This window comes from Thalassophryne amazonica, chromosome 6 (genome assembly GCF_902500255.1).
Source record: "Thalassophryne amazonica chromosome 6, fThaAma1.1, whole genome shotgun sequence".
In the NCBI taxonomy this organism is placed as follows: domain Eukaryota; kingdom Metazoa; phylum Chordata; class Actinopteri; order Batrachoidiformes; family Batrachoididae; genus Thalassophryne; species Thalassophryne amazonica.
In genome coordinates this window covers 6,364,719-6,382,140 of record NC_047108.1, presented here as the reverse complement: position 1 = coordinate 6,382,140, position 17,422 = coordinate 6,364,719, and the positions used below count along the sequence as shown (strand labels likewise).

Here is a 17,422-nt window from a genome sequence, read left to right as displayed (position 1 = left end):
CCATCTGGCCTGGATCGAGTACGCTCATAATAGCCAAGTCTCATCTGCCACCGGCCTCTCCCCGTTTGAGGTGTGTTTGGGGTACCAGCCCCCATTGTTTCCGCTAGTGGAGGGAGAGGTCGGGGTGCCCTAGGTCCAGGCCCATCTGAGGAAGTACCATGGGTGTGGCGTATCGCCCGCTCTGCCCTGCTCAGAGCCCGGACGAGGGCTAAGGCCCATGCAGACCACCGGCATTCCCCGGCCCCTGCATACCAGCCCGGGCAGGAGGTTTGGCTATCCACTAAGGACATCCCCCTGCAGGTGGAATCCCACAAGCTAAAGGACAGGTACATCGGACCATTTCCCATACTCAAAGTCCTCAGTCCAGCCGCAGTGAAGCTGAAGCTGCCAGCTTCACTGCGGATACACCCCGTTTTTCACGTGTCAAGACTCAAGCCCTGCCATACCTCACCACTGTGTGCCCCGGGACCAGCGCCGCCTCCTGCCCGGATCATCGACGGGGAGCCCGCGTGGACGGTACGCCGGCTCCTGGACGTCTGTCAAAAGGGCCGGGGGTTCCAGTATCTGGCGGACTGGGAGGGTTATGGCCCCGAAGAGCGCTCCTGGGTGAAGAGGAGCTTCATCCTGGACCCGGCCCTCCTGGCCGACTTCTACACCCGTCACCCGGACAAGCCTGGTCGGGCGCCAGGAGGCGCCCGTTGAGGGGGGGGTCCTGTTGTGTGGGCCGCTGAAGAGGAGGTACTGCTGGCCCACCACCACAAGATGGCGCCCTGCTTGAAGTGCGGGCTTCAAGCACGAGAGGGCGTCGGAGCGACCGGGAGTGACAGCTGTCACTCATCATCCGTACCAGCTGTCACTCATCCACTACACATCACCACCACCATAAAGGCTGGACTGCAACTCCACCTCCCCGCCGAGAAATCAGCTACCAATCAGGTAATTCTCTGCTGAACCTTAATTCGAGTATTAGTCTGATCTCTTTTTGCAGCCGTTTTCCTGGGACGGATACCCTGTCTGCTGAGTTGGCGTTTGGTGTGGACTGCGACGGCTTCGCCTCCCACCCCACCCAGATAAGTGGTTATCTCGGGAGCTGCACGAGTGTGTGATTGGAGGTGGAGGTTCTCCCTCCTAACTGTGTACAGACTGTGGGATTACTGAGTGTGCGAACTCACACTCATCAGTACTGTCTGTGTTCTCTGCCAGCAGTACCGGGTCTGACTGCTGAAGACAGTGGCCACCTGGGACGCAGGGCTTGGCGGCTCCGGTGTTCTTCAGATCCGTTGGTGGTGGAAGCTGTGTGGGATCCGGCTCATCTCTCGTCAGACGTCTTCTGTCGTCGAGCCTGCCCACACGTCACCTTGTGTATAATTGACATTCCACCATATTGTTATTGTCTGTACTTCGTTGTGCGATTCACAATATTAAATTGTTACTTTTTGGCTTATCCATTGTCCGTTCATTAACGCCCCCTGTTGTGGGTCCGTGTCACGACACTTTCACAACAGAAGTGAGATCGGTCTCATGTCAGTCACCAACATGTTCAAGATTGCTTCAGGATATTTGCTTGCTGAGGTGTGTATGTTGTTGGCTTGTTAACAAAGTTGTCCATTGAACATTTTTTTAAGCACTGTAACACACCATTATAAAAATTTAGTGTTATCACATTTCCTATTCAAACATGACATCGCTGTTATAACGTTACAGCAAACACATAACGTGTGCTAAGGCTAATGATATTGTCACCATTAATGTTAAGGTTTGCAGCTGTCAATATAAGTAAGTAACTCATTATCGACGTTAATGTTAGTGGATAACTAGCCAATCAGCTTACAGAGAGGACTGTTGCTCTTCGTCAGCATTTGAATCAACCACAAGGTGTTTCCTTCTCAGATGCTCCTGCATCGCCGTTCTGCTGCCATTCTACTCGTTCTGCCTTGTAGATTTTGCATTACACATTTTTCTCTTTTACTTGGTAAAATCATGGTTCTAGCTAGAGCCATTTAGTGTCGGGTAAATTAGGTGATCGGGCTCAGGGGCCCCCAGTGGGGGTCAAGGGGGCAAAGCCTGAAGCTGTAGGGTTTTATACCTCTAAAATGTTATTGGCAAGCCCTATTTGAACCAATTTCGAGTGGTTTTAGATGCATTGAAAGCAAGAACAATAGACAAAAAAAAAAGAAAGACATGTTATAATATTTGTAAAACCATAAAATGTAAAAATGTTTCTGACAAAGTCTAAGTTAATCAAATAAATAATGATGAAAAGGTTAAAAACACATTAATATTTCATGGGCATATAACATTTGCTCTCTTTTTTTCTTCTTCTTTAATCCAGTGACGCAGGCAGAGTTTTTCTGTCATGACAGTTTTTTCCAACATATTTGAGTGGGATAGCGTTACTTAAAAAAACAACAAAAACAATATAACTACTAAGTTCCTTGTTTGAACAGAGCTGACTGAGGCTCCTCCCCCCCCTCGCTTTCTCCTTCTCCCCCCTTCTCCTCCCCCCTCTCTCGTGCGTGCTCTCTCCTGCTCCTCCTCCTCCTCCTCCTCCTCCCCTTCCCCTGAGCTTTTTGGCAATGGGATCCTTTAAACTGTAAAATAAACCTTAAACGTCTGAATGTGTCAACATCTGCCGACACTGACACACTGGATTATTTTAATGAAACATTTTGATGGAGTTTTTTTCAGAGCGGATTGAGACGCACAGTGTCTCCGTTCTGATCTGTTTTAAGCGCTGTTCAACTCCGCCGCCAACGACAGAGTTTGCGGCGGAGATATGAAGAAAATGAGAAATATATTCGTTATTTCTTTAATTATTTGGTTGAAATTCCAAAATAAAACTAAAGTATGACACTATAAGCTTGAAATACGATCAAATTGGTACATTTTTCAGCAACGTTAGTTCATTTTTTGGAAAATCCGTGCCGGGCGGGAGAGGAAATTTGCAGTGCTGGGGAGTACCACCCACCATAGCTGGAACCCTGGTTAAAATGCTCCCAAACTTTTGAGCTAAGTTGCTGGCCAGCCATATTGTTTGGGCATAACGTTTCCAGTTACATCACGGCTGACCCGGATCATCACTACTGCACATGTGCGGTAAGGACGGAAAAGCAGCGGAAGGTACAGCGGCAGCTTTGAGAGAGAAATAAAGCTTAAAAAAATGAACGATGACATCACTTATTAAATTAGTTGCCGACGATTTGGATAGTTGACTAATCATTGTAGCCCTAATTATCTGTTATACTTTTAGAAATGTTTCTTCAAAGTTTGCAAAAGAATAAGTGTGCAAGAAAAAAAGGAAATTTATCTGGCGTGTGAGTATGTCAGTATACTATGGTCAGTGAGAAGTCTAACTGTGTGCCAGTGTCTAACTGGCTTGCATTATGTTCGTATATATACGCACACGTAATTCGGTGAGTTAAGTCACTGTAATATCACTCCGCTCTGGTCGTCACCGTAGCAACGCACAAATCAGTTGGTGCAGATCAGCTGTGTTTTGACAGGTGAATTACAGAAACGAGATAAAACATTGATTTCCAAGTGAATTTTAATATTTTTGGCCAAAATAAAACGTTTGAGGAATGGGAAGAGGAGGAGAGCAAATGAGAAGAACAGCAAAAGCAACGGCGTAAAGATTTAACATCGAACGAACTGGACAAGATTGAAGACAAGAAAGAAGAAGCGGCGGCACAGGAAAAACACCTCCGTGTTGATAACCATTTGTAAAATCCAGGCGGCTTTTGATGGCTTTCAGTGGAGTGAGTATATGAGAAATTGTTTAACAGCTGGACATGTTCCAACTTGTCCTTAAGGCTTCCAACGGAGGTGTTTTTCCTGTGGCGGAGCGTCGCGGCGGCTGCGAGCCGACGCTGCAATCCGTCCGCACGTCTTTCATTAAAAAAAATCTCCTTTAACAGTGGAATATCCAGATAAAATGCTGAAATCGACTTCTTCTGAAACTTCTCTGTTCTCTCACGACATCCTGGATCAATAGAGCCTGAAATGTGGAGGTTTTCAGCTTGAAACAGGCTGACGACGGCGCCTGAGAGTGCTGCACGACGTCTCGCTCCGTGGGAAGTCCTTAAAGCGACAGTATCACCTCAAAATCTCTCATCAGCCGTTAAAATTTTCACCGAAAACCAGCTTAATTTTTCAAACCGTGTCCACTTCGATGTGTCTCACAGGTTTAGAAAAAATTTTGATCAAACAAAGCGCCAGTCTCTCAGCAACGTCTCAGACAAAGGAATTCCGACGAGGGGCTGGACGACTCCTCCCACAAGGAGTGCTCACAGGCGAATGACGTCACCGACAGGCGTGGAAAAACTCACGCATGCGCACGAGGGTTCAAGCATGTCTGACGTAAAAACATATGAATGAAATCCATATAGTTTTTGAAAAAAAATAAAAAGGACCTATACTTTATTGACAGCCCTCGTATACGTATTGGGCCCATGATCTACAAAATATGTGAAAATAAAGCAAATATGAGACCAAGAACCAATTTTTTTCCCTATTTCTTAGTTGATTTCATTAAAAAAGACAGATAATGCCGTGATTTCCCCCTTCATGGATTTTGGACTTGCACCTATTGTCCATTTTGAACCTAATTAAAATTTCATTGGTTGTATAGTTTTCAGTTCATGGGACGTTCAAGGACAGGTTTGCTTTTGTTTGTTTTTAATTAAGCCAACCTTGCATTTTTCAAGTCCCCTGCCTGGACATCCTTGCCTCTGTTGAAATAGAATTATTATTATTAGCAGTAGTAGTATTGAAATAGGTTGATTTCACTTGGAATGACCCAAATTAAAATTGAAACCCATAAAAAAAAAAATCAGTTAATTGGTATACTATAAGGTATGTGCAAAATTGTGAAATGTGCAGTATATGTGCCATGTAAACATAGAAATTGTGTAAAGTCTGCTGTGGTTTATCAACCCAGTATGATCCATTATAAAAATCCCACCTCTGTCTGGGTACTTTATTCAGCTTGAGACATCCTGAGATGTTTTATCCTTGGACTGTTGAAGTGTGTGTGGAGTGATTTCAGTTGCAGACCTCTATCTTGGATGCAGTGACAAAATGTTTGTATGGCAACAAACTGAATTAGGAAAAACAAATATAGTAGTCATATACAATTCAGTTTATTCACTGTAATAAACCCAGAAATGTCAGTTGGGACCTTGGCTGTAAAACGCCAGTGAGCCTTTTGCCTCAGCCGGTCATTAAGATGCAGTGATTGAAGGGATGATGCGGCCTATAATTTGCCACAATTTTCTTTGTGCTGTTGTGTAGTTCTGCAGCAAAGGTTAAAGCACATGGGTGCTGTTCGACTGGCAGGTAGTGCCACTGTTTGTCATCAGATGGCTTGCATTAGATTACAGCACACTCCTGCATAAGCTATGACCGGAAAGGGGAGCAAGTCGGAGGGCTTCCCCAACAGTATGTACGGTAGATAGTTGTCCGGTTTTACTGTTTTATTGACCCTTTGTGTTGCAGCAGCTCTGTGTGTCACCAGAACAAGCTGCTACTTAGTTCAGAACTGATTCTCTTCACCAGCACAATTTGATTTACTACACAGAGCATCCAGAAAGTATTCACAGCACTTCACTTTTTCCACATTTTGTTATATTACAGCCTTATTCCAGTATGGAGTAAATTCATTTTTCCCCTCGAAGTTCTACTTACAACACCCCATAAGACATGAAAAAAGTTTTTTTTGTTTACGTTTTTGCAAATTTATTAAAAATAAAAAACTAAGAAATCACGTGTGCATAAATATTCACAGCCTTTGTTCATTATGTTGTTGATGTCCCAAAATCCCCAGTATCAAAAGCAGCAACCTGCTTTTGATACTGTTGACCATAAAATTTTATTACAGAGATTAGAGCATGCCATAGGTATTAAAGGCACTGCGCTGCGGTGGTTTGAATCATATTTGTCTAATAGATTACAATTTGTTCATGTAAATGGGGAATCGTCTTCACAGACTAAAGTTAATTATGGAGTTCCACAAGGTTCTGTGCTAGGACCAATTTTATTCACTTTATACATGCTTCCCTTAGGCAGTATTATTAGACGGTATTGCTTAAATTTTCATTGTTACGCAGATGATACCCAGCTTTATCTATCCATGAAGCCAGAGGACACACACCAATTAGCTAAACTGCAGGATTGTCTTACAGACATAAAGACATGGATGACCTCTAATTTCCTGCTTTTAAACTCAGATAAAACTGAAGTTATTGTACTTGGCCCCACAAATCTTAGAAACATGGTGTCTAACCAGATCCTTACTCTGGATGGCATTACCCTGACCTCTAGTAATACTGTGAGAAATCTTGGAGTCATTTTTGATCAGGATATGTCATTCAAAGCGCATATTAAACAAATATGTAGGACTGCTTTTTTGCATTTACGCAATATCTCTAAAATCAGAAAGGTCTTGTCTCAGAGTGATGCTGAAAAACTAATTCATGCATTTATTTCCTCTAGGCTGGACTATTGTAATTCATTATTATCAGGTTGTCCTAAAAGTTCCCTAAAAAGCCTTCAGTTAATTCAAAATGCTGCAGCTAGAGTACTGACGGGGACTAGAAGGAGAGAGCATATCTCACCCATATTGGCCTCTCTTCATTGGCTTCCTGTTAATTCTAGAATAGAATTTAAAATTCTTCTTCTTACTTATAAGGTTTTGAATAATCAGGTCCCATCTTATCTTAGGGACCTCGTAGTACCATATCACCCCAATAGAGCGCTTCGCTCTCAGACTGCAGGCTTACTTGTAGTTCCTAGGGTTTGTAAGAGTAGAATGGGAGGCAGAGCCTTCAGCTTTCAGGCTCCTCTCCTGTGGAACCAGCTCCCAATTCAGATCAGGGAGACAGACACCCTCTCTACTTTTAAGATTAGGCTTAAAACTTTCCTTTTTGCTAAAGCTTATAGTTAGGGCTGGATCAGGTGACCCTGAACCATCCCTTAGTTATGCTGCTATAGACGTAGACTGCTGGGGGGTTCCCATGATGCACTGTTTCTTTCTCTTTTTGCTCTGTATGCACCACTCTGCATTTAATCATTAGTGATCGATCTCTGCTCCCCTCCACAGCATGTCTTTTTTCTGGTTCTCTCCCTCAGCCCCAACCAGTCCCAGCAGAAGACTGCCCCTCCCTGAGCCTGGTTCTGCTGGAGGTTTCTTCCTGTTAAAAGGGAGTTTTTCCTTCCCACTGTAGCCAAGTGCTTGCTCACAGGGGGTCGTTTTGACCGTTGGGGTTTTACATAATTATTGTATGGCCTTGCCTTACAATATAAAGCGACTTGGGGCAACTGTTTGTTGTGATTTGGCGCTATATAAAAAAATTGATTGATTGATTGATTGATGTGTCCTTTGGCAGCAATTACAGCCTCGAGTCTTCTTGAATATAATGTCACAAGCTTGGTGCACCTATCTTTGGGCAGTTTTGTCGATTCCTTTTTGAAGCACGTCTCAAGCTCCATCAGGTTGGATGTGGAGCGTCATTGCACAGTCATTTTCAGATCTCTCCAGAGATGTTCAATCGGATTCAGGTCTGGACTCTGGCTGGGCCACTCAAGGACATTCACAGAGTTGTCCTAAAGACACTCCTTTGATATCTTGGCTGTGTGTTTAGGGTCATTGTCCTGCTGAAAGATGAACCGTCGCCCCAGTCTGAAGTCAAGAGCGCTCTGGAGCAGGTTTTCATCCAGGATGTCTCTGTACATTTCTGCATTCATCGTTCCCTCAATCCTGACTAGTCTCCCTGTTCCTGCTGCTGAAAAACATCCCCACAGCATGATGCTGCCACCACCATGCTTCACTGTAGGGATGGTGCCTGGTTTCCTCCAAACATGACACCTGGCTTTCACGCCAAAGAGTTCAATCTTTGTCTCATCAGACCAGAGAATTTTGTTTCTCATGGTCTGAGAGTCCTTCAGATGCCTTCTGGCAAACTCCAGGTGGGCTGCCATGTGCCTTTAACTAAGAAGTGGCTTCCTTCTGGCCACTCTACCATACAGGCCTGATTGGTGGATTGCTGCAGAGATGGTTGCCCTTCTGGATGGTTCTCCTCTGTCCACAGAGGAATGCTGGAGCTCTGACAGACTGACCATCAAGTTCTTGGTCACCTCCCTGACTAAGGCTAGGGTTGACCCGTGAAAACAGGATGCACCTTGAGCTCAATTTTGAGCTTCATGGCAAAGGCTGTGAATACTTGTGTACATATGATTTCTTAGTATTTATTATTATTATTATTATTATTATTATTATTATTATTATTATTTAATAAATTTGGAGAAAGTTAATAAACATTTAAGAAATTTGCAAAAATCTCACAACTTTTTCACATTGTCAGTATGGGGTGTTGTGTGTAGAATTTTGAGGAAAAAAAATGAATTCCATACATTTTGGAATAAGATTGTAACATAAAATGAAGTGCTGTGAATACTTTACAGATGCACTGTAAAACCTATGGTTTGTTACTTCTTCAATTAAATTATTTTTGCTATAAGGCCTAATATGACATGCAGTGGTAGATAAGGGGGAGTTAAAATGCATCTGGTCTGCAGCTTCCTCAGGTTGGACTTTTGAGCTGTGTGACCTTTGCTGGTTCCATGCCTACACATCCCCCCCCACCTTTCCAGACGGGTCAGGTCTGCGATGTGTTGCAGTGTCCACCATCTTACAGAACCAGGGGCCTCCTTTCTAGCTGTTCTGCAGGCACACAACGGGTCCTATAAGATGTGCACAACAATTCTAAGGCAAAATGTTTGCATATGTAGGGAGGTGGTGGTGTAATGGTTTCACATTGGACTGGGATGCCAGCGATCCGGGTTCGCTTCCCGATTGCAACTAAGTTCCCAAATGACACCTTGAACATACTATATGTCCTGGGGAGGAGACGTGTGCTGTGGGTCCTTCTGGAAATAAGCTGCTGATAAAGTGCGTTCGTTGGCTACCCACGTTAAATAATGAACCTTTTCTTCTTCTATGTATGTGTGACCCACGCATACGAACATTCTGGTTAAAATGTTAACCAATGTTAGGTTAAAATTGATGTGGCAACATAATTCCACCTAAAAACAAAAATCACATATATGCTGGTGCATCACTTTATTTATTCGTTTGTTTTTAACTTAGTTGTTTGTCCTTTCACTCCTGTGAACTCTCACAAGCGCCTCTGTTTCTGCTTAAGAAATGTTTATTTTCCTCCTCTTCCTCTCTGTTGCCATGATAAGTATACATTTTGAGCTTTATGTGTGTGTTAATATTCATGAGGTGTTTTGCATTGACCATTTGTTCTTGAATGTGGGCGTGTAGAGAGCAGGATATGACGTAGATCCATCTGAGCACAATTCAGAGCAGTGTGTGATTTATAAAGAGGACTTTGCTTGCAGATATGCATAAGAGCAACTTCATAATTCTCTTTTTTCGTGTGCTAATTTTTTTATATGTACGTACACTGTTTGGGTGAATCCCACACAGTGTTTTATAAATGAGGCCTCTGGTCTTATGTGGCTGTGTCCTTGGCCTGGTCCACTCAGTGGGGTGCACTGGATCATTTTTTGGCAAACCGTGTTGTAGCTGGCGCTCCCTCAGAATACATGTGATTGATATCATTCTAGTTCCTGTAAAAGTGTGGTGGAACCCAGAGACTGCAGAAGGCCAAGGACACGCCCACATTTCACATGGCTGTGGTGGATCGTTGGCTACTTTTGAGAAGGGGGATGGATTGGTTGTCTGCCTTCATGATTCCCATCCATGGCCCAAGGTGGATGTGGCAGTGTGTGGAAGCAGCACAGACTCCCAGACTTGACTTGAGCTGTATGAAGCAGATGAAAAGGTTGAACTTTGACTTAATTGTCAAATAAAACAGGTGACCTTTGAGAAGCTGACGTAATGTTACGCGCTGCTCGTCTTTTAGTAAATTAGTTGAACGCTTGTGATTGTGAAAATGTTTGTCTTGTTTGACATGTGCATTATTGCTTTGTGAGAATATCTGCAGTAAAATGTTCTCAGCTCTTTATGTGCACTTTTAAACCTTCTGATTGAGCATCAGATCTTCCATTCAGTGTGAAACTGTTGTCCTCTTGTATGGCCTAAGATGGTGTTTCTTTGTGAAGCAGAATGTTCACCGTGAGCTCTGTCCGGGGAACATCCTGTGTGCAGTTTGGATTTAAAGCTGAATTCTTGAGAAACTGTCAGCTTGTAGTAATACAAGTTTGTGTGTGAGAGTAGTTGTATGTTTGGATAAGCGATTATTTTGCATGTGGATGATGTTTGTGATGATGTTTGTATATGAGAGTAAGTGCGTGGGAGCAGGTTGAGGGATTAAGCTGAGCAGCGGATTAGTGGTCAGTAAATGAGTGGAGGTTGCAGAGAGCTGGATGATGGATGGGAAGATTGCAGGATGAGTGAGATGTGATGTAGGGCGGAAGCTTATAAGTGGGAAGGCCCAGTAAGAACAGATTTTAATGACCATGATCATGTGACTGACTAACCATATTTCAGTTCTTTTCAATCAATCAATCAATCAATCAATCAATCAATCAATCAATCAATCAATTTTTTTATATAGCGCCAAATCACAACAAACAGTTGCCCCAAGGCGCTTTATATTGTAAGGCAAGGCCATACAATAATTATGTAAAACCCCAACGGTCAAAACGACCCCCTGTGAGCAAGCACTTGGCTACAGTGGGAAGGAAAAACTCCCTTTTAACAGGAAGAAACCTCCAGCAGAACCAGGCTCAGGGAGGGGCAGTCTTCTGCTGGGACTGGTTGGGGCTGAGGGAGAGAACCAGGAAAAAGACATGCTGTGGAGGGGAGCAGAGATCGATCACTAATGATTAAATGCAGAGTGGTGCATACAGAGCAAAAAGAGAAAGAAACAGTGCATCATGGGAACCCCCCAGCAGTCTACGTCTATAGCAGCATAACTAAGGGATGGTTCAGGGTCACCTGATCCAGCCCTAACTATAAGCTTTAGCAAAAAGGAAAGTTTTAAGCCTAATCTTAAAAGTAGAGAGGGTGTCTGTCTCCCTGATCTGAATTGGGAGCTGGTTCCACAGGAGAGGAGCCTGAAAGCTGAAGGCTCTGCCTCCCATTCTACTCTTACAAACCCTAGGAACTACAAGTAAGCCTGCAGTCTGAGAGCGAAGCGCTCTATTGGGGTGATATGGTACTACGAGGTCCCTAAGATAAGATGGGACCTGATTATTCAAAACCTTATAAGTAAGGAGAAGAATTTTAAATTCTATTCTAGAATTAACAGGAAGCCAATGAAGAGAGGCCAATATGGGTGAGGTATGCTCTCTCCTTCTAGTCCCCATCAGTACTCTAGCTGCAGCATTTTGAATTAACTGAAGGCTTTTTAGGGAACTTTTAGGACAACCTGATAATAATGAATTACAATAGTCCAGCCTAGAGGAAATAAATGCATGAATTAGTTTTTCAGCATCACTCTGAGACAAGACCATTCTGATTTTAGAGATATTGCGTTAATGCAAAAAAGCAGTCCTACATATTTGTTTAATATGCGCTTTGAATGACATATCCTGATCAAAAATAACTCCAAGATTTCTCACAGTATTACTAGAGGTCAGGGTAATGCCATCCAGAGTAAGGATCTGGTTAGACACCATGTTTCTAAGATTTGTGGGGCCAAGTACAATAACTTCAGTTTTATCTGAGTTTAAAAGCAGGAAATTAGAGGTCATCCATGTCTTTATGTCTGTAAGACAATCCTGCAGTTTAGCTAATTGGTGTGTGTCCCCTGGCTTCATGGATAGATAAAGCTGGGTATCATCTGCGTAACAATGAAAATTTAAGCAATACCGTCTAATAATACTGCCTAAGGGAAGCATGTATAAAGTGAATAAAATTGGTCCTAGCACAGAACCTTGTGGAACTCCATAATTAACTTTAGTCTGTGAAGAAGATTCCCCATTTACATGAACAAATTGTAATCTATTAGACAAATATGATTCAAACCACCGCAGCGCAGTGCCTTTAATACCTATGGCATGCTCTAATCTCTGTAATAAAATTTTATGGTCAACAGTATCAAAAGCAGCACTACCCTTTCAAGAATTTTTGAGAGAAAAGGAAGGTTGGAGATTGGCCTATAATTAGCTAAGATAGCTGGGTCAAGTGATGGCTTTTTAAGTAATGGTTTAATTACTGCCACCTTAAAAGCCTGTGGTACATAGCCAACTAACAAAGATAGATTGATCATATTTAAGATCGAAGCATTAAATAATGGTAGGGCTTCCTTGAGCAGCCTGGTAGGAATGGGGTCTAATAAACATGTTGATGGTTTGGATGAAGTAACTAATGAAAATAACTCAGACAGAACAATCGGAGAGAAAGAGTCTAACCAAATACCGGCATCACTGAAAGCAGCCAAAGATAACGATACGTCTTTGGGATGGTTATGAGTAATTTTTTCTCTAATAGTTAAAATTTTGTTAGCAAAGAAAGTCATGAAGTCATTACTAGTTAAAGTTAATGGAATACTCAGCTCAATAGAGCTCTGACTCTTTGTCAGCCTGGCTACAGTGCTGAAAAGAAACCTGGGGTTGTTCTTATTTTCTTCGATTAGTGATGAGTAGAAAGATGTCCTAGCTTTACGGAGGGCTTTTTTATAGAGCAACAGACTCTTTTTCCAGGCTAAGTGAAGATCTTCTAAATTAGTGAGACGCCATTTCCTCTCCAACTTACGGGTTATCTGCTTTAAGCTACGAGTTTGTGAGTTATACCACGGAGTCAGGCACTTCTGATTTAAAGCTCTCTTTTTCAGAGGAGCTACAGCATCCAAAGTTGTCTTCAATGAGGATGTAAAACTATTGACGAGATACTCTATCTCACTTACAGAGTTTAGGTAGCTACTCTGCACTGTGTTGGTATATGGCATTAGAGAACATAAAGAAGGAATCATATCCTTAAACCTAGTTACAGCGCTTTCTGAAAGACTTCTAGTGTAATGAAACTTATTCCCCACTGCTGGGTAGTCCATCAGAGTAAATGTAAATGTTATTAAGAAATGATCAGACAGAAGGGAGTTTTCAGGGAATACTGTTAAGTCTTCTATTTCCATACCATAAGTCAGAACAAGATCTAAGATATGATTAAAGTGGTGGGTGGACTCATTTACTTTTTGAGCAAAGCCAATAGAGTCTAATAATAGATTAAATGCAGTGTTGAGGCTGTCATTCTCAGCATCTGTGTGGATGTTAAAATCGCCCACTATAATTATCTTATCTGAGCTAAGCACTAAGTCAGACAAAAGGTCTGAAAATTCACAGAGAAACTCACAGTAACGACCAGGTGGACGATAGATAATAACAAATAAAACTGGTTTTTGGGACTTCCAATTTGGATGGACAAGACTAAGAGTCAAGCTTTCAAATGAATTAAAGCTCTGTCTGGGTTTTTGATTAATTAATAAGCTGGAATGGAAGATTGCTGCTAATCCTCTGCCCCGGCCCGTGCTACGAGCATTCTGACAGTTAGTGTGACTCGGGGGTGTTGACTCATTTAAACTAACATATTCATCCTGCTGTAACCAGGTTTCTGTAAGGCAGAATAAATCAATATGTTGATCAATTATTATATCATTTACCAACAGGGACTTAGAAGAGAGAGACCTAATGTTTAATAGACCACATTTAACTGTTTTAGTCTGTGGTGCAGTTGAAGGTGCTATATTATTTTTTCTTTTTGAATTTTTATGCTTAAATAGATTTTTGCTGGTTATTGGTAGTCTGGGAGCAGGCACCGTCTCTACGGGGATGGGGTAATGAGGGGATGGCAGGGGGAGAGAAGCTGCAGAGAGGTGTGTAAGACTACAACTCTGCTTCCTGGTCCCAACCCTGGATAGTCACGGTTTGGAGGATTTAAGAAAATTGGCCAGATTTCTAGAAATGAGAGCTGCTCCATCTAAAGTGGGATGGATGCCGTCTCTCCTAACAAGACCAGGTTTTCCCCAGAAGCTTTGCCAATTATCTATGAAGCCCACCTCATTTTTTGGACACCACTCAGACAGCCAGCAATTCAAGGAGAACATGCGGCTAAACATGTCACTCCCGGTCTGATTGGGGAGGGGCCCAGAGAAAACTACAGAGTCCGACATTGTTTTTGCAAAGTTACACACCGACTTAATGTTAATTTTAGTGACCTCCGATTGGCGTAACCGGGTGTCATTACTGCCGACGTGAATTACAATCTTACCAAATTTACGCTTAGCCTTAGCCAGCAGTTTCAAATTTCCTTCAATGTCGCCTGCTCTGGCCCCCGGAAGACAATTGACTATGGTTGCTGGTGTCGCTAACTTCACATTTCTCAAAACAGAGTCGCCAATAACCAGAGTTTGATCCTCGGCGGGTGTGTCGTCGAGTGGGGAAAAACGTTTAGAGGTGTGAACGGGTTGGCGGTGTACACGGGGCTTCTGTTTAGGGCTACGCTTCCTCCTCACAGTCACCCAGTCGGCCTGCTTGGGATCTGCCAGGGGGTAACTAACGGCGGCTAAGCTACCTTGGTCCGCACCGACTACAGGGGCCTGGCTAGCTGTAGAATTTTCCACGGTGCGGAGCCGAGTCTCCAATTCGCCCAGCCTGGCCTCCAAAGCTACGAATAAGCTACACTTATTACAAGTACCGTTACTGCTAAAGGAGGCCGAGGAATAACTAAACATTTCACACCCAGAGCAGAAAAGTGCGGGAGAGACAGGAGAAGCCGCCATGCTAAATCGGCTAAGAGCTAGTAGCTACGCTAAGCTAGCGGATTCCTAAAAACACGCAAAGTGAATAATGTGTAAATAATTTAGAGGTGATTCAGCAGAAGGAGTGCTTTAGTTAAGGCACGTAAAGATTACACTGGGAAACAAATCGTAATCTAGATAACTAGATCAATCTAACTGCGCAGATTAAACAGCTAACAGATACAGCAAAACACCGCTGTGCTCCGGAACAGGAAGTGATACAATACCGCAGTGAGAGCCAACCACCAGTAGAGGCAAGCAAGAGCAAAAAAAAAAAAAAAAAATACTGTTAAAAACCTGCATGGTGCAGTTTTAAAAAATTCTGGTAAATCTAGTTTTCATTGTTGTCTCATGAGCATCCACAGAAGAAATCGTATGAATAAAGTTCAAGATTAGACTGAAAGACCAAGTTTGCTAATAATTCACTCTCAGCTTGCAGCTTTTTTTCTGTTTCTGTGTTGAAATGATGGCTTTTCGACAGTCCAACATGAAGATTTTAGCAGCTTTAAGTGTCATTCCAGAGGCACAAGTGCAGGATTTAAGTATTCATGATTGTAAGTCTATCTGCACACGTGATAATAATTAGTGGTCCCTGGTGTATTTTTATTGCTAATTACCCCTCTTCCTCAGCGATTCAGCAGGTGCATTTCCACTACAGGTTGAACAAGTCTCACAGTCACTGAGTTCGTGAAATGTCGTGTATTCCTGAAAAAAGCAAAAATTAAAAACAAAACATTCAGTCTGTGAGTCATAACCACAATTAGTAAAAAGCAGAAGAACAAGTGATAGACATCATCCTGTTGGGAAAAGCTTTTTTCAGCGACTGTTAGTCAGTGAGGCTGGATGGGGTTGAAGGGGCCGACCCAGCCACAGAGTCACACCAGTCACAGGCAGAGAGAGACAGCAGCCAATGTGTTCAAGCAGACACACTCAGTCTGAGATTCTTCACTTCTGGATATATACACACACCCAGTTTGAGCAATGGAGCTTCTGCACATTTGTCTGAGGTGAGTGACTAATCTAAAAATGAAACATGATGTTAGTGGACTGTTGAAGTTTTATCAGCTAATGTTAGCTAAGCCTTTAACCTATAGCTGCAGGATGTGCAGGATAGTGATTGAGTGAGTGAACCTTTTATATTAGTAAATTGTTTGATCTGCTTTTATTTTTACCAAATAAAGCTACACAGTTTTTTAATGGTTACTTCGGTGACTACAAGAAAAGTCTCAATTGTAAAAAACTTAGATTTTTTTAATCCAACCTTAAAGAAAATAGAACAGCACTGTTTCATGTTTCTTTATATTTTAAGAAACATATTTCTTCACTTGTCCCACCTCAGGAACATTTCAACATTTGTTGTGCAGAGAATCTTGTGAATACAGATGCACTTCAGAAACTTAGTGATGGAGCTGAACACCAAAACCTGAACTCCAGAAGGAAGAAGAGAACATCTCTGCTCTTCAAAATGTGAGGAAAGTGTCTCCAAAACCTCCACCAAGAAGTCGAAGCTGCAGAGGAGACCATCTGGTTAAATGTGTTTAGAGTCCAGCTCATCTGTCGTCTCTGAAAACCAATGCCTGTTGCTATGCTTCTAAATAAAACAAACGCTCTTTAAAGGGCAACTATTTTATTATTTGAAAAAGCTGTTTCCTTTTATATTTTAACATTAAATGAATGAATCATTAAACATGTCCATGAAGTCAAAGTTTAGTCAAAAAGACACTTGCACAGGTAGAAGAAGCCCCGCCCCTATTGCGCACAGTTGTGCAAAGCATTCAGTCACTAGAATAGTCAAATTCATCACTCATCTTAAACCACTTATCCAGGATTAGGTTGCTGGGGCAACAGCTCCAGCAGGGGACCCCAGAATTCCCTTTCCCAGGCCACATTGACCACCTCTGACTGGGGGTTCGTGAGGCATTCCCAGGCCAGTGTGGAGATATAATCTCTCCACCTAGTCCTGAGTCTTCCCCAGGGTCTACTCCCCTAAACTTTATCCTAAACTTATGATCTGAATCATAGCGCCAAATCACAACTGTTTGTTGTGATTTGGCGCTATATAAATAAAATTGATTGATTGATTGATTGATTGATCTCTTGTTTTTTCAAACTTATGCAAAAAGAAATCTTGAGAAAAAAAATACAGTATGCGATAGTTTATAATTATTAAGAGCCTGTTTTTTCATATTTATGAATACATTTTACCACATTGCAGTTGTTTTTTTAATGAAAACTCAACCTATCATTCTTTTTGAGTTCTACACATGTGGTGATACCTTATTTACACCAGGATGTTCATAAAATCAGTGCTGGCTATTCTCAGAATAAAGTACTTATATCCACAGTTTCAAATTGCATAAGTCAAATGGTGTCCATTTTATGGTCTTCTCAAAACATTAAAATGACTGTTCTGGATGTTCAGAATGCATCTGAGCTTATCTAGAAACCGTTGGCAATTTCTAGTACTAAATTGTGCCATTGCAAGTCCTTAACTTCCTTAACTAGTACCAGAATCTCCTTCTGTTGAGTTTTTACAAAACAAACATCCTCCTTAACAATATCCAGTACCTTCTTGATATCATCCAAATCCTCCATCAAAGGTGCTTTCTTTGGCCCCATTCTCACTGGTTTTATTTAACAGTTGTTTGCTACGCATC

The 17,422-nt window shown here is 42.3% G+C and overlaps 1 protein-coding gene across 19 annotated transcripts in view; it reads left to right on the top strand.

Moving 5' to 3' along the window:
- cacna1db (calcium channel, voltage-dependent, L type, alpha 1D subunit, b) overlaps positions 1-17,422 on the top strand; it is a 497,403-nt gene that overhangs the window by 30,910 nt on the left and 449,071 nt on the right. The window lies entirely within an intron of this gene.